Genomic DNA, 18,163 nt, shown 5'->3' with positions numbered 1-18,163 from the left:
TCAACGCTATTCTACCAACTAGCTCCCTACCAAAGAGTTGCTCCCTCCTCAATGTCCCGCCCCACCCCCACCCCCCAAATTACAACAAGTCCTTGGACTCCCCTAGGAAACGGCAAATGATTGTGACATCTGAGATGCCAGGGACCACGCCGGATACAATCATACTCAAACATCAAGTTTTGAACCTCACTGTGAGGAATAGGGTCGAAGCAGGGGTTGGGGGAGTGGAGCTGGTGAGATCGCGGCGGGGGTCAGAGAGAGTCAGATAGACCGACCGATAGAGAGCTTTATGCTAAAATAGAATGTTTAGCCAAATGTAATCAATGGAACTGCTTTTAATGGAGAGAAAAGCGGGTCGCCAAGTCAAGCCCAGGCGAAGCTCTGGCTCAGTGGGTGGACGCCACGTCGCCGAACCCCCATAGTGGGCAGTCGGAGGGCCTTGCCCGTTAGCGCGACGGCTGGAAGCGCCCCAGCTCACCGCCTCACCGCATTGGTTCTGGGTGGGCGCAGCCGGGCCATGGCCGCCGCCCACCGCCACCCCCCGCCCGCCCCGCAGCAACATGTGGGGCGCTGCCACTCCGCCTCCCCGGTTCTCCCTCCGGCTGGAGTTCCTGGTGGACGCATGCCTGGCCCTGGGAAGGTGGTGAATTACTCTTGGGAAAGATTCCTCCAGCGGTGAACTTGGCAGCTCCTGACATTTCCATCCCACCCCCAGAGCACCAGCACTACACACACGCACACACGCCCCTCCGGACCTGCCCAGGCTGCGCGCAGTGCGGACTGCCCACTCGGGGGCAAAACACCTGAGAGGGATGCAGAAGCGAAGACACCAGCGCTGCTGGCCAGGGGCTGTGGGGGGAAAGACTGTCCTAGCACTCGGTAGTTCCAGGGACTCAGCCCACTCCGTGGTTGGCCCAGGCCCCGCATAAGCTCGGGCCGCTGGCAGGAGCCCCGTTTCCTTTTGTGCTCTCCCGGGAAGCCCGCCTCTACTCACCCGGGCTGCACGCGGATTCCGGCCGCCAGCGGCAGCCCGCTGCTCCATCCCACGAACACTGCGGCGCCCCCGGAGTGTGCAATGCGGAGCCCCGCCAGCGCGCGGCCGGAGCCGGGGAGTGCGAGGAGGGAGCGAGCGAGCGAGGGAGGGAGGAAAAGAAGGAGGGAACGCGGCGGGGAGGGACAGGGCGGCGGGGGGCGCGCGCCACTCCCACTCGCGCCGGGCCCTCGCCGCCTCCCGCAGCCGCTACTGGCCTGCCCGGCCTAGCCGGCCGCGGGACCAATCAGCGCGCGCGGGGGGGAGCCGAGCCCTCCGCGGGGCACGCTCATTGGTCCGGAGCGCGCGACCCAACTCCGGGAGAGTCTGCCTGAGCGCCCAGTGTCCAAACTCCGGCGGGCCGGAGCTGCTGGCCCGGCGCAGCTGGGGTGCCCGGCTCCGCGCTTCGGCTGGCAGAGTGAGTCTGCCGAGTTCCGCGGACGGAACCGGGAGGATATGAGACCTGCCCCTGAAGCCCGTTCGCGGTGAGCGTTCAAAACTAGCAATGTTTGCTCAGGTTGCACTGCCCCTTTCCTGTGAGCGACCCCCTGCGCCGCTCGCTTCACCCTGGCCAGTAGCTGAGTGAGGGAAAGCCTGGCCGTGTGAAATGGCCCCAGCCAAAGCCTACTCCCCGCCACCCCCAGGGCCGTGCGAAACCCCCGGCACCTAAGAACCGCAGCTGAAAAGCACGTCGAGCTCCTTACCCAGGGCAAACCTAGACCACCTGACGTTTGCAATAGAAGACGCACGCCGCGGGGCGGGCGACGGAGTTGGGGAGAGAGCCGGGGCTGGTGATGGCAGATCCTCGTGAAGAAGTGGGAGTCGGGTTGTAGGTTTGGTGGGAAAAGCCCAAGGCAGAATTCTCCCACCATCTGCCAAACGTTTGCCTCAAGTAACCGCCACCCCCCCAACCCCAAACCTCTCTGGAGGTATTGATTTTTCTCTTCCCTGTTGTAAATCATACTTGACTCTCGGGGACTTTTCAATCCAGAGCCTCAGAGTGGAAGCGGACCCGCCTGAGGGCAGGCGAGGACCGGGGCGGGGGCGGGCGTGACGAGGGAAGGTCCCCGGGAAGGTCGGGAGGAAGGGTTCCGTCCGGGAGCCGGGAGCTCGCCCCCAGCTGCAGCACCTCCGCCTGGTACCTGGCCTGCAGGCTACCTTCGCTAGGACGGCCCGCCCCAGTGGATACATTCGTCCATCGTTGAGCCCCCTTTCTCTCCTCCTTAGCTTTTCTATTGTTCGAGCTTCTTTTCAGGCAGACATCCTCTGAATCTTCCTGACTCTGCTCCTCCCCGCTCCTCTCAACATAAAAATATCCTTTTCTTTTTTTTTTTTTAACTTCCCTCCCATTTCCTCTATCTGGAAGGGTCTCAAATAATGCGTTTTTGATTCACAGCTCCTGGACCTCAGAAAGTTTTTCTCTTACTTAGTTTATGTGCACAGGTTCACACAAGCTCTAGGTTCAAGTGGGCAAAAATAATTAGCACTCCAAACATTTGGACACGGGAGGTGATCACTGCAGAGCTGCCTTCCTGCAGGGATCAGCACATTGAATGAATTGAACATGGATTAATGAAACGGAACCTGGAAATGTCCCTCAGTGACTGGGCAGGTCACCTCTGAGAATCTGGTACGAATGAGGGCATGTCCTGGGTGTCATCGCTGCCCCTTATTTAGTTTCCAGGGAAGAAATTCTTTCTTTGGAAGTTCCCACCCATGTACCTAATTCACTTGATTTTTTTAAAAAATTGACTCAGCTCACAGTATAGTCAAAACTTAACATTTGGGTTCAAAATTAAATTCAATATATTAATGTTGTTCATGAGACCGTGGATTTCTTGTGGAGATAGAATCCTTAGGATCTATTTTAGAAGAATGATAGGATAGGCACTCAGAATATCAGCAGTGGTTATTTCTGTGCGCTGAGATAAGAGCTGATTTTTTTTTCTTCTTTATGCTTTCCTATATTTTCTAAAGAACATGTAATACTTATTAATCAGGAAAAAAAATAATATGTTAACTCCCTACATGCGATACTCTCCAGGCATCAGAAGAGCTAAAAGTTTAAATTCTCCTTCTACTTTACCCTTCACATCTTATCAATCCCCAAGTCCCATAAATTTGGTCTCCTGGAATAGCTTTCAGGTCTGTCTCTCCTCAACATCTCTGCTGCCACTGCCACACCCTTATCATCTCTTATCCAGGCTTCAGCCATAGTCTTTACTGCTCTACTGCTCATGTCACTTAAAAGCTTAAAATCCTTCAGTCTCCCCAACTCCATCGCTATGAAGTTCAAACCTATCCTGGTTGACAAGGCCTTTCCTTCCCATCCTGACCCCTGCCTTCCATTTCGGCTTCATCTGCTGCTCCCCACACTTCCCTACATAGGATGATTCTACCCTCCTGGGACCTTTTGTCCTTCCCACAGGGGTTGTGTGACTTCACATGCCCATGGCTAAGACTGTACAGTGCTGCCCTGCTGCCCTTCTCTTCCTCCCCAGCCTCACCTCACCCCCACCAGCAAGTTCCTACCTCTGCTTCAAGACTCACTTCAAAAGTCACCTTTTTTAATGCGATCCCAGGAGCAGAGTTAGCAACTCTTCCTCTCTATACTTCAATAGCAAGCACTTTATTTATTCAACAATTGTTTATCCAGCTCGTATTATGTGCCAGCCACTATGAAGAAAACATAAATTGTATTTATACTCCTGGAATAGACCATGAGAGAGACAAACATTAAGGCCCGTCACACAGAAAAATAATTGTAAACTGAGATGTGTGTGATGAAACCACCACCTGTGCAAAAAGAAGCATGGTTTACTTTGAACAAATGCCAACTATAGTTCTTACCACATTGTGTTATAACCTGTTTATTTATTTGTCCAAAGTTCTATCTCCGTTCATATTCATCTGTGTACCATCATCCAGAACACAGTGTCTGGCTCATTGTAGGTGCTCAGTAAAAATTTTTAAAGAAATAAATGGATTAATAAATGAATGGGTGTTTGAAGCCCCCATGAAACATTTTATTTCATGTATTTACATACTACAAAGGTACAGAATCTAAAAGTCTTTAGTTCTGTGTTTTAAAAATTGATATTGTTAGATCCTTATGTCATCTTTCATAACTGTAATCTAGTTCTTCCAGCATAAATTATCTAATTTCTTCTTGTTTGATGTCACATTTAGGAGACATAGCTAATGTACTATTTGTAGATAATCTGTTGGTGCCAGGAGGAATTTATTCTTTTGGTTTTTTTATAAATTTGGCTTTTAACATATAAATATACAATTTTAAGATACAAAGCACAATCCATAAAAGAATAAATAAATTAGACTTTATCAAAATTAAAAACATTGGCTCTGCAAACAAAACTGTTGGCAGAATGAAAAGACATAGAGAAAATATTTGCAAATCATATATCTGACACAGGACTTGTAGCCAATATATATAAAGAACTCTCAAAACTCAACAAGAAGAAAACAACCAATCAAATTTCTTTAACGGACAAAAGATTTGAACATACATTTTACCAAAAAAGATATACAGATGACAGCAGCACAGGAGAAGACGCTCAGTATCACTAGTCATTAATGAAATGCTAATTAAAACCACAATGAGATACTGCTATACACTTAATATAATGGTTAAAAAAAACCCTGATGATACCAAATTCTGATGAGGATGCAGAGCAACTGGAACTCTTGTATATTGCTGTTGGGAATGCACAATGTACTGCCACTCTAAAAATAGTTTCATAGCTATTATAAAGTTCAGTATACACTTATCCATATGGCCCAATTTTCCACTCCTAGATATTTACCAAAGTGAAATGATAGGCCTATATTCACACAAAAACCTCTAAACAAATATTTATAGCAATCTAGTCACTAAAATCTTGAAACAACTCCAAAGTCCCTCAACTGGGAAACAGATAAACAAAATGTAGTATTTCCATAGAACGGAATACTACTCAATAATGAAAAGGAATGGGCTGTTGATACGAACAACGTTCTATATCCCAATGCACTATGCTAAATGAAAGAAAACAGACTCAAAATCTAAATGCCTATGCTGGTTAGGAATGGCAGAGCAGCAAGATAAAAAGGCTTGAGGTTTATTATGATGATGGACCCGCAATTTGAGGTCTGGATGATCTATATTTATTTTTTTAATTTATTTAATTTATTTATTTTTGGCTGCATTAGGTCTTCATTGCGGTGCGCAGGCTTCTCATTATGGTGGCTTCTCTTGTTGTGGAAAACAGGCTCTAGGTGCGCGGGCTCAGTAGTTGTGACGCACAGGTTTAGTTGCTCCACGGCATGTGGGATCTTCCCGGACCAGGGCTCAAACCCGTGTCCCCTGCATTGGCAGGCGGATTCTTAACCACTGTGCCACCAGGGAAGTCCCTGGATGATCTATATTTAGATGAGGCAATTGTTTAAACCATTGTTAATTCAAGTTTCCTGTCACACAGAGCTAAACTTCATTTTACCTAATATAATGAGTGTATGAATTAATCATTAATGAAAATTCCACTAAACACTCTCTGTGAAAGAAGAAACTATGACTATCTTATTGACTGAAATGTCACCAATGGCTTACACAATGCCAGTACAGAGTGGGTACTCAATAAATAATAGTTAAATGAATGAACAGATAAGAATGAAGATAAAGTTGGGATTTTACAGGACTGTAACAAAAATGAGTGTTTTCTCCTTCAAGGTAGCTACTTTGTCACATTACATTTTTCATTCCAGTGATGCTGCTCCTATTTCAAAATATGTTCCCTTCTCCTTTCTACTTATTAAAATATTGCCCTTTCTTTAAGTAAAATTGTTTCCCTAAATAAATTCACTTTCTTTCTCTTGATGAGCGAACAATAAATTTAGCATATCTTAACATTCTACTCATTTTTCAATATTCCAAGTAGTATCTAGTTTATCTTCTTTTTCTCTATGACAAATATCAGAAGTTTATATAACAGGCACACAGTGGAAATTAAAATACAGATTTTATGCAAAGCTTGAGAGATTTTGGCTCAAAAAACCATCATATTTCCAGATGTATCACTAAAAGTAATTTTCATTTATTGGACACTGATGGTTGACATTAAGCTTTTGAAATATCATTTAAATACTTCTAACCAGTTTGCACAGTCAAGTGACTTTTAAAAATCATTTACAGTTAAGCAGTTATGGAATTTATTATAAGAACTCAATTTTCTCCACCAGTTTTTCTACTAGGAAACAGTAATTTTAGCTGCCAGCAAAGACCCCTCAGTTGCTTTAAGACATCAATCAGTTTTATATCTGTTTCTATCAGGGAGCACTTTTTGCATAAACACAGATACCACCTTACATAGAATTGACATTGTAATTCTTCCCATAAATAAGGTTGTCTCCTAATTACCATCTGACCATTAAAATATTGGAGGTTGAGAGGAAGTTGTGAGAGATGGGCAGGTATATGTAAGCTAAATAGGATATTGTAAAGAATGAATCCAAAAAGGTCTAAAAGTTTCATTACCTTTCTTTTCCCCAGTGTCTATCACTGTACCTGAGATAATCTAGTACTGGTTGAATTTTTGCTTCTGATCTTCTGCACTCAGGGGCAAGAAAAAATGAGATAAAATTTCAAGAGGTTGGGTTTCCATCATTTCATCAACTTCTTCTCTCATCCCCATTGTTGATGCCTATAACTCCACAATCAGAGCAAATTTCCTTAGCCAGATCACAGAGGGTTTATCTTGAATTGCGTGTTAACCTGAGTGGTGGTAACGGCTGCCTGGAACACTGTGCCAACAAGGATCATGGGGCCAATCTGATGGATCGATCAGCAAACCTTTGGTGAAGGAGAGCAATTATAATTTGTGCAGATTGGCACGGTTGTAGACTATCCAGATAAGGTTCCCCAGGGGGTAGTTGGATATGTGGGCCCAAAGCTCAGTAGAGGTATACATTTTTGAGACATACAAGTTTAAACTCTCTCCACTCTCCACTTGTGCACATAGCAGACACGTGCTTGTTCCTTCTGAGACCTCACATGGCCTCAGCACCCTTCTGAGTTCACTGTTCCTCCTAGCCACCATCAACAGATCGCTGTTGGAACAAGAGATGAAAAACAATTTCATCACACAGTGTAGGATTAATTCAGGTTTAGCACCTTGTGGGTTAGCACAATAGGACAGTAGCTAAGGAAGTTGTTTATGCTAGTGAGGGCATTATTCAAGTGACTGACCTTGTTGTCTAGGTTGAGTAAGAAAAGAAAAAAATCAAGGATGGACTTAAAAATGAATTTTTTTTCCTCATCAACCCCAAGAACTGGAACCAACATAATTCCCTGTCCTTGTATTAACCAATTCTTGAACCAGGCATACTTTGTTCTCCCTATGTTAAATATTCCTGGGACCAAACAAAAATATCCTAGCTCTTTGCTCCAGGGAATACCTGCTTCTGGGAAAAAAAACTGTGAGCCTATTAAACTGCTCACATAAGGCTAACTTCTCAAGTGAGTACTTCCAGACTCTCTCCTAGCTGTGCCTTCCAAAGTGTTATGTCATAGAGTCTGCCCATTCCAACTAGTCCCTACTTTTCAAGACTTGCCTAAAAATCCCAGCTCAGGCTCTAAAAACTTCATAAATACCTATGGGAATGAATGAAGGGAATCAAGATGAGAACAGGGGCTATTTATTCAGCGTTTATTATGTCAAGAGATTTAAGCCACCCTCACTTGCATTTGGTAGAGACTAAACCCAAGCAGAAGAGTGGTAAAGCTTTATAATTAAAAAAACAAAAAGGACAACTTCTGGTATGCTCTAATTGGAAATTGTTGTCATGGAGAGGCTGGAGGTAGGGTAATTAGAAGGCATATTTGACTTTCTCTGCTTAGTCCTGAGTTGAGGGGGGAGGGAGCAAAATTAGGGGAACTGTCAGTCATTGACCAGTCTTGACCATTTTAGGCCAATTGCTGCAGAGGTTGTGGTTTGGCTTCCTGGGCTGGCTATCACCGAGGCTGTGGGTCAGAGCTCTATTGCTATATGTGGTCCGGCCATTTGTGCATTTGTACATTCAGTCTCTCATATCCTTCCCTAATTTTCTGATTCAGAGACTCTACTGAGACGGTCCAGGAGATGTTGTCCATATTGCAGTAGAGCTAATAAATTTAGCTTTGCTTGATTTATAAGTGTTTCTGGTGGTCTTTTGAAGAGTCACCAGTGAATAGTCCATATCTAGTACTAACTACACGGTGCATGTTATATAGCTATCTTCTTCCTCTTTCTCCCAACGAGTTTACTTCCAAAAGAAAACAGGATTCTCCAGTAAGATCATGTAGTTCTCTAGGACCACATCTCTGCCCAGTGCCCTCTGTGCAGGGTCTGGCTGTCCAGCCTTGGGAGACTCTTGAATTTTAAAGGCTCCTGGGATGCCATCAGCCAGTCCTTCCTCTTTGGGGGAAGGCATAGGGCACAATCTTGCAAGTCTAACACAGAAGTGCCCCTTTGCCAACATTCTCCATGACGGGTAGATTGGGCAAATGTAGGGGTGTCCTAGGACAGACAGTGTGAAAGTACATAGAATAATCAAATCAGGAAGTGTTGAAGTTCCCTGGAATGCTGTGTTAAAAGAATAGCAATGCATTTTGCAGACAGAAAATTCATTCTTTTACCAAACATTTATTCACCAAAAGGTACATACTAGAAGCTGAAAAGACAGTGATGAGCAAAACAAAAACATTGGTGCCATGTCTCATTGAGCTTTCAGTCTAGTGAGGGACAAAGTCATTGATCAAATAATCTAACATATAAATGTGAAATATGAAAGTGTTAACAGAGGAAACTGGGAAGTCTCAGAAGGTATGCTTGAGGGATTAAACACCAAACTTACTTTTTCACATAATGTGCCCATGCAGAAGGTATCCATAACAAGACATTAAAAAACTCATCAAAAAACCATTAGTAGATCTCTGCTTCCAGCTAAGATGGAATAGCAGGGACTGAATTTACTCTCCCAGTGGAAACAACCAAAAAATGCACGGTATCTACACAGGTTAACCCTGTGTATGTTTCCCAGGGTTTCCATAACAAAGTATCACAAATTGAGTGGCTTAAAATAACAGAAATGTAGTCTCTCACAGTCCTGGAGGGTAGCAGTCCAAGATCAAGGGCATCCTTCTGGAGACTCTGAAAGAGAGTGTGTCCCATGCCTCTCTCGTGGCTTCTGGTACCTCCAGCAATCCTTGCCAGTCCTTGGCTTGTAGATATGTCCCTCTGACCTCTGCCTCCATCATCACAAAGCGTTCTCCCTGTGCGTCTTCTAAATCCTCCGTTTTCTTTCTTAGAGGACAAGACACCAGTCACTGGATTAAGGTCCACCCTAGCTCAGTATGACCTCATTGTAACTAACTACAAAGACTCTATTCCAAATAAAGTCACATTCTGGGACTTTGGGGGTCAAGACTTCAACGTATCTTTTGGGGGGCACAATTCAACCCATAACACTCCCCATTGTAGGAGGTCAGGTGGTGGGCTCCACTGAACTCTTCCAAGTCCCTGGTTTTTCCCAAGTCAAGGAGCACTGGCACCCTGCCTTTCAGGTCTTCTCTTTTTTGAATCTAAATCTTCTGGCAAACATATTCAACAGTAAGTACGCTTTTCTATGACTACTCTCACACGCGCTAATATATTTCACCTTTCAGTGCTCCCTTGAAAAAAAAACATTAAAACATCTCCCAGTGTTCCACCCTTAACCCACAAGTGTCTTTAAAATCTGCCACTCAGTTTTAAGTCTGTTTTACAGGGATTTAGGAATGTAGTAACTTTCTAGTTTGTCTTTAAAAGCCCAAACTAAAACTTGAAAGGAAACCTACAGTATAAGGATAACCTTCCACGTACTTAGCAAATTACATTTTTGTTAAGTATCCCTCATTTTCTCATGCAGATACATGAACACACGTCTTATCATGGATTTATAGTCTTTGCTGCTCTAAGCCAGGGATCGCCCATGTGTGCAGGAGTGTGTGTTGGCAGCCGTGGTCTCACACAGATTTCACGTCCCTTTCCCTATTTTATAGTTAAAATGCCAGTACCATCACGTGGGTAGAGTTCTGAGTAAATAGCCTTTCGAACATAAGCCAAATTTCTACTGTTGTTTTGTGAATGAGCCCTCTGTCTACTGGGAACTACGGGGTGGCTCAAGTGCTTGACTATATTTCTTGTGCAGATGTCACACCTTGTCACCAGCCACCCCCCCCACCCCCCCACCCCCCCACCCCCCCCCACCCCCCCGCCTCGGTAAGAACACCCTGCAGGCATTTGTTCCCTTTGAGTAAATGCCACTCTCCAAAGAGCCTTTCTACAGGATAAAACATGTTTCACACAAAGTCCATGCCTGATTCAATGAAGGGGCATAAAGAGCATTCTTCCCAGAGGTAAATGAATGATCTAAGTGTAGAGAATACAAAGTTTTGCGGTTTTTTCCCCACTGGCTGCATCTTATCAAAGTGAAGATTCCTATTGCTGAATCATTAACAGCTGATGGTGTGCATTACAGGGTGGATAGAAAAAAAGGGAGAACTAATAAGTGTTTTGGTCAACAGACACAAGAGTCCTTTTACAACAGAGTGAAAGAGACAAGGAAAGATGTAATTTTCTGTATTTCTTTACTCTTTGCCTGGGGCAGTGCAGCCCCTGCCTTTGAACAAGGTCAGGTACATTGTGCATGCCCATGGTTTGAAGAGCATTGAAGGATTCCTGGAGGGGGTGTATCCCCAGGAACAAATGGCTCTATGGGGGAGGAGAAGGGACCCCACACAGGCTGCCTCTTTATCTCCCCAAAGTAGAAGCCCTGCAGGCTCTTAACTAGCTGGGGTGGGTTAACACCTGCCTGGAGAAAGAATGTACTCACTCTCTGGTCACAGGTAGCTGATTTCCTGATGGGCAGGGCTGGAGGCCCTTTTCTCTCTCCATCTCACTGGTAATTTTTCTGTCTCCGTCTCACTGGAAAATGGATAGCAGACAACTATGCAAGGTTTCCAGGTTGAAAGATCAGGGGACACTAACTCTCAAAGCACATAGCAAGAAAAGAAAAAACTGAAAATATCAAATGTGTACATATTTGTATTGATATATTGAATATAGCTGTCCATTTTTGTATTTCAACATTATTTGGGGATATATAAGTATTTTTGTTGTGTCATGATGCAGTCGATGGAGGAATTAAGGAAATATGAGATGGGTGGGGTAAATCAGTCTGGTAATTGGTATTTATTGAGGTTTTCTGTGTGTGGCTATCAGAAAATGTGTCATTTGGTTAATACTTTAATGATAAATCATGGTCTCTGCTGTTAGGCGGTTAGCAGATTATGTTGGAGAACAGGACATGCACACACATACCATTTCTAACAAATCAATAAGTACCAACTTGTATAACATACCACAAGCATTAACAGAAGATTTAAATGCTCAGGTTGTGTCAAGTGGAAGAGTAAACAGGAGTCAATCACGATAGGGGGTATGGATCTTACCCCAGAGACTTGGGGTTGGAAAAAATATCATTTCTTTACCATTTTCAAATGAATTAATTCAGATTTTTATAATGATCAAGAGGCAGTGAGTTCACCTTCCTACTCTGAACGCATAGCAATGACAGATGAAATATTTAAAAGGCAGGAAGAAAGAGACAGAGAAAGAGAGAGAAAGAAAGAAGAAGGAAGGGAGGGAGGCAGGGAAGAAACCAGGAAGACCCAACCAGGCTCTGGCATAAGATAAGATCTCATGGACCAGACACAAAGGGAAAACACAAACTGTGGGTTGTCTGGGCTCTGGAAGTAGGCACCAGTGACTGGGAGCTTGATCCCTGTGGGACAAGGAGTTCTAAATGTGAATGAGAGTTGGAGCAGAGCCAGGCTTCCTGTTAGATGCCAGAGGTAGACAGTGTTTTCACTCTACTGGGACTATGGCTTCAGATGAAGAAGTGTAAGCCTGGGGAGACAAGGCGCAAAGGCAATGTGTTACTCTCAGGAACTGAGCCAACTACCCACTCTGTAAATGGATCGGCCATACCCCTCGATGGCCCCTAGGGGCAGTACATCCTACGCTCAACTGTAAAACCTGGTTCTGGTTTAGGAATAGGAGGACTGGGCTAGGCAGTCAACCTGTCAGGAAGGGAAAAGTTTCGAGGGAATACTCAAAATTAGCCTGCAAACCAAAATTCCAAAACACAGGAAGAAAGGCTAACTTCTCGCAGGACAGCCAAGAAACAAGAGACTTGGAAGAATAGTTCACTCCAAATGAAAAGCATCTTAGAGAATCGTCTGAAAAGATGTCAGCATAAATTTGTTGAGGTTGTTCAAAGAGATAAAGGCACTGATGCTTAAAGAAATAAATTATGGAACAGAAATAGGCACAAATAAAATGAAAATGAAACATTAAATCATACCCTAAGCTAGAAGGACTGGGAATCCGACCTTGATCATAATCAGACTCCTTCACCTACTGAATACCACGGAAGCTGAGGCTTCTGTAACGTTATAAGATGAATGGAAGCACTCTACCGTTAGTCCATCCCGGTCATTGCTAATATTCTCATTGTCCAGGCCCTTATGTTCCCCATGATGACTTGGCTACTTGAGTTACGGGGCAGGGATCACGCTGAAGCTGAGAGCCTCCTGTCTAGGGCTGAGCCTTCCTGGCTGGCATCCCCTCAGAAGTCATGTCACTGAACTGAATGCCACCAAGGAGAAGGACGCTGGTCCTACCACTCCAGACATTCCTATCACTTCTGTGTTTAAAACGCACAGGTTCTCAGGCCCTACCCAGAAATTTTGATTCCCTAGATCTGGGTCAGGGCTTAGAAATTAGTGTTTCTAACAGGCTCCCTTATGATTCCTATGTGGCGGACCCAGCATTTGGTGAACACTGATATTGTTTACAGTCCTTATTTGTCAAGTGATGAAACCAGGCAGGACCAGAAAGAACAATGCTGGCCCAGGTCACACAGCTAACCGTAGCCAGAGAAAAGCCCAATCCTTCCTTCTGCTTAGTTTGGGTTTAATTCCATCTTCCTTTTCTAGTTTCTTAGGTAGAAGCTGAAGTTGTTGATTTGAGATCTTTCTTCTATTCTCATATAGGGGTTTAGTGCTATAAAGTTCCTCTTAAGTCCTGCCTTAGTGGAATTGTACAAATTCTGATATGTTGTGTTCATTCTCATTCAGTTCAAAATACTTTGTAATTTCCGTTTTGACTTCTTCTTTGATCCATGGATAACAAAGAAGCATGTTACTTAGTTTCCAAATATTTGGAGATTGTCTGGCTATCCAGACAATACCAGGGTTATCGATACCTGGTTTTGATTTCTATTTTAATTCCTTTGCGGTCAGAGAATACAGTGTGTGCCTTGAATCCTTTTTAATTTATTGAGGTTTGCATTATACCCAGAATACAATCTCTGTTGGCAAATGTTCTGTGTGCCCTTGAGAAGAATGTGTATTTGGCTGTAGATGGGTGGAATGTTCTGTAAACGTCAGTCAGGTCATTTGGGTTGGGACTGGTGTTCAAATTTTCTGACTGATTTTCTACCCGCTTGATCTATCAATTATTGAGAGAAGGATGTGAAATCTGCAACCACAATTGTGGGTTTTTCTATTTCTCCTTGTGGTTCTATCAGTTTTGGCTTCATGTGTTCTGAAGCTTTGTTATTAGGTATATAAATGTTTAGAGTGGATATAGCCTCTTGTTGAATTGACCCTTTTATCAGTATGAAATGGACTTCTAAAAAATCCCTGATAATATTCTCTGTTGTGATACCTACTTTGTCTAATATTAATACAGCCCGTCCAGATTTCTTATAATTAATATGGCATATCTTTGTTCACCCTTTTACTTCTAAGCCATTAGTGTCTTTATCTTTAAAGTGGTTTTCTTACAGACAGCATATATTTGGGTCTTGTTTGTTTTATCCAGTCTGATCATCTCTACCTTTTAATTGGGATGTTTATTTTTATTTAAGTTGATTATTGATATGGTTAGGTTTAAAATCTATAAACTCGCTGTTTGCTTTCTATTTGTCCCTTTTTCCTCTTTTTCTTCTTTTCTGCCTTCTCTCAGATTATTGGTTATGATCCCATTTTATCTTCCCTCTTCGCTTATTTAGATATAGTCCCTTGTTTCGTTTTTTGAAGGTTTCTTTAGGGGTCATAGCATCCATCTTTCACTATCAAAGTCCACCTTGAATCGATATAGTACTATTTTACATATAAGAACCTTAACAAAAGCAGTTTTATGTTTCTCCCCTCCCAGGCTTTGGGCTATTGTTGTTATATATTGTACTTTTACCTGTATTAAAAACCCCACATTATGCTATTTTTGTTGAGTCAATTATTCATTAAAAATATATAAATAATAAGAAAAAAACATTATATACTTAACCCATGTAGCTACCATTTTCGGTGCTCTTCATTCCTTTGTGTAGATCTATAGTTCTACCTAATATCATTTTCCTTCTGTCTGAAAGACTTCCTGTAATATTTTTTGTACTGTGGTTCTACTGGTGATGAATTCTTTCCCATCTTTGTATGTCTGAAAGAAAACTATTTTTTGAAAGATATTTTTGTCATATACAGAATTCTAAGTAGACGGTTTTTCTTTTAGCACTTTAAGTATATTTCTCCTCTGTCTCCTCACTTGCATTTTTCCCATGAGAAATTCATTGTCATCTTATCCTTGATCCTCTGTATGTAAAGTGTCTTTATTCCCTGGCTGTTTCTAAGATTTTATCTTTATCACTGGTTTTGACCATTTTGATTATTATGTGCCTTAGAGTAGTTCTGTTTCTGTTTCTTGTGCTTCTGATTCTTTGAGCTCCTTGCATTTGTGGCTTTATAGTTTTCACAAAATTTGGAAAATTCTCGTCCATTATCCCTTCAAATATTTTTTTGTCTCCTCCCCTGCCCTTCAGGGACTATAATTGCTAGACAGCTTAAAGTGTTCCCACAGCCCCCTGAAGCTCCGTTCACTACTTTAATCCTTTTTTCCCCCTCTATGTTTCATTCAGAGTGGCTTCAGGTTCATTCAGGTTGTCTTCAGGTTCATTAGTCTTTTCTTCTATAATGTCCAATATGACATTAATCCTTCCCAGTACACTTCTCACCTCAGCCACTGTAGTTTTCATCTCTAGGAGTTCAATTTGCATCTTTTTCATGTTTCACTTCTCTACTTACAATCTTTAGTTTTTCCTCTAGCATTTTGAACATATGAAATATGGTTATAATAACTGATTTAATATCCTTGTGAACAAATTCTATAATTGTGTCAGTTCTGGATTGGTTTTGATTGATCGATTTTTTTCTCTTCATTATGCTTCTTTGCATTCCTGGTAATTTTTGACTGGGTACCATAAATTGCAATTTTACTTTTTTTGGTTTGGCCATAATTTCTTTTTAAATAAATATTCTTGAACTTTGTTCTGGGATGCAGTTGGGTTACCTGGAAACAGAATGATCCTCTCAGGTCTTCCTTTTAAGCTTTGTTAGATGAGACCAGAGTAGAGTTTAGTCTAGGACTAACTTTCCCCACTGTTGAGGCAATACCCTTCTGTATACCTGATGCCCTGTGAATTACGAGATCTACGCGGTGAGAATAGGCACTATTTCCTGCCCTTTATGATCCCTGCTGATTGTTCCCTCTAATACTTTCAGATGGTTCTCTCCCCAGACTTGATAGTTTCCTCACCTGCATGCATGATCAATACTCAGCTGAATACTGGAGAGAAACCTTCTTCAGATCTAGAGTTTTCTCTCTGTATAGCTGTTCACTCTCCAGCACCCTGGCTTCCACTGACTCCCATTTCTTCAACCCAGGGAAACTGCGAGGCTCTGCCGGGATTCCCTTTCCCTGTACCACAACTGGAAACAAATGAAGTGAACCCTACAATTGCCCCAGCTTATTGTTTAGAAAGATCTGGAAACTCTAGGCAATAAGCTAGGGCAATTGTAGAGTTCACCACATTTGTTTCCTCTCTCTGGGGTAACACTGCCTTCATTGCCTGATGCCTAACGTCTTGAAAATTCTTGCTTTGTATATTTTGTTCGTGTATTTAGTTGTTTCAGGTGGGAGGGTAAATCTGCTCCCTGTTATTTCATCTTGACCAAAAGCAGACGTCTCCTCAAATACTTGTTAAAGTGAAGAGTGGAGTTTATACAGATGAAAGTATTATAAAATTATTGGCCCGATATCACATGAATATGGCAAAAATCATGAAAGTGCTTTGTAAATAACCGAAGTCTAGAAAATACAGTACCTGTTCACTCCAAATCATTCACTACATGAGGGAAGTAACTGAGGCCTGCACGGGCCAAGAGATGCAGTGAAGCTCACACAATTCCTTAGTGCAAGAAGTAAAACCAAGTTCATCTTTCTCTCCCTGTGTCCAGTATTCTTGCCAATATTCCACTGTTTCAAGCTACCCCAAACCTGCTCATTAAAAAGGAGAAATTTCATATTCTTATAAAATATACCTGATCAAATCATAATGCCTTTGCATTTGGAAGCCATGAAAAACAGCCACTGGTTCAATTTATTTGTATCATTAGAAAAACTTTTTTTCAACCTCCTTATAGACACATTCCTTCCACTGAAATGAAATACGTTTGCAGTTCACCTGGAAAGGAAAGGATTGCTGTGCCATGTTAAGTGATAGAATCTGACACTGGCTTAAGGCCATTGCCCCTTTTAAACTGCTGTTTTTATGAGGAGCACGACAGGTCAATTACCACAGAAAGCATACATCTGACCACTATCTCTCCATCTGTACAGGTGCTTTAATCTATTAGGCACCATAGGTTTGATCTTGTGGGGCCTTCAAAATTTCCAAGGATCTGTGAAAATATTAGAGGTATGGGGGAAAATTGATTGGTTCCAAATATTAAAAAGAAAATCACAAAGTTAAAACTAATGTTTTTATCTTTAAAAATGCAACATGGGAACCCGCGACTGCAAGTCAACTCTTACATTTCTATATGTATTTCATTAAATGTGGTTATCAGTTCATTTTAATATACTTGATATGATGTGAATGAGAAATTCACAAGAGTGCTCACGGCCACTGAAGGTCTTTAAAATACCCCATATTTAGTGACTGAAATTCCAGAGAAGCATTCAGTATTGCTTGTCACCTTTGCTTGGAAATAGTGATGAATTCCACTATATCCAAGTTTAGTTAAGGTTTTTCTTTTTTCATTTTACCAAATGGGAGTGTGGCTTTAGTAATTCCTAATTGGTATGCACTTTTGCTTGTTAAATTTGCTTTGCCTGTGAAGCCAGTTCTCAAACAAGATCAGAGAAATCTATATCCCAACAGAAACAGATCTTTTTTTAGTGATCTTCTGTTGAAGACTTGTAACCGATCTTAATTACCCCATGGCATCTGGAATGCAATAGCATTTATATTTCTTAATTTTTCTAAATAAAATTAAAGCTGCTTCCAACACTCCTTCACCATGGTTAATGAGAAATTTGTTTAGCAGGGCTTCATCACCACTCTTGGATCTTACAAGAACCCCAGGTATGTGTCATCCAGGAAAATGGAGGATAACACAATTGGGATGGAGTTTTTCCTTATTTCACAAACCTTTAAGGACATAAAAAACAACTAGTACTGCTGACAGTCCCTCAAACGATCCTTCACACTCTCACCAAACTCAGCCAGGGAAACCTCTTCTGGGACCCCCATGTTTAAGCCGCTTGGTTTCTAGTTCCACAGGCACAGAGTCACTCCCATCTGAGGTTCTGCCACCTCTAGAATACTCCATGGCAGCCACCTCCTGCCTCTGCCCAGCTTCAGGAAAAACCAGCCACACTCCAGGTTCAGGCTTCTTCCTTCTTCCACTTATGTAGAACGTCGAGTCCCCATCTGATTCTTTTTCAGGCAACGTAGCCCATGCCCTTGATGGACCTAGCACAGTGTTTCTCATAGTGTGGTCCAAAGAAAGCTGGTGATCCCTGGTACCCCATCAAATAATCTGCTTGTGCTTTACCAGTTTCAGATGAAAAACAGCATCTAAGCAATTTTGTTCCCATCCACTTCACAAATTGGAAATGTAAGATCAAGTATGAATTTTACAGAAATCCCTTTATC

At 42.6% G+C, this 18,163-nt stretch overlaps 1 protein-coding gene and 1 long non-coding RNA gene across 4 annotated transcripts in view; one reads left to right on the top strand and one right to left on the bottom strand.

The window, feature by feature from the left end:
- LYPD6 (LY6/PLAUR domain containing 6) overlaps positions 1 to 1,117 on the bottom strand; it is a 109,812-nt gene extending 108,695 nt beyond the window's left edge. For 2 of the 3 annotated variants that reach the window (XM_079924433.1, XM_079924431.1), the window contains exon 1: positions 995 to 1,117. The gene's annotated coding sequence lies outside the window, so the exon portion shown is untranslated. The remainder of the gene's footprint in view (positions 1 to 994) is intronic. The other variant, XM_079924432.1, reaches the window with a different exon arrangement.
- A 259-nt stretch (positions 1,118 to 1,376) lies between these two features.
- LOC307188220 overlaps positions 1,377 to 18,163 on the top strand; it is a 31,398-nt gene continuing 14,611 nt past the window's right edge. Inside the window, exon 1 of the long non-coding RNA XR_013828848.1 lies at positions 1,377 to 1,515. This is a non-coding gene — a long non-coding RNA (uncharacterized lncRNA). The remainder of the gene's footprint in view (positions 1,516 to 18,163) is intronic.

The sequence above is a fragment of the Stenella coeruleoalba genome, assembly GCF_951394435.1.
Source record: "Stenella coeruleoalba genome assembly, chromosome: 6".
Classification (NCBI taxonomy): domain Eukaryota; kingdom Metazoa; phylum Chordata; class Mammalia; order Artiodactyla; family Delphinidae; genus Stenella; species Stenella coeruleoalba.
This window is presented reverse-complemented; position numbering and strand designations above follow the sequence as displayed.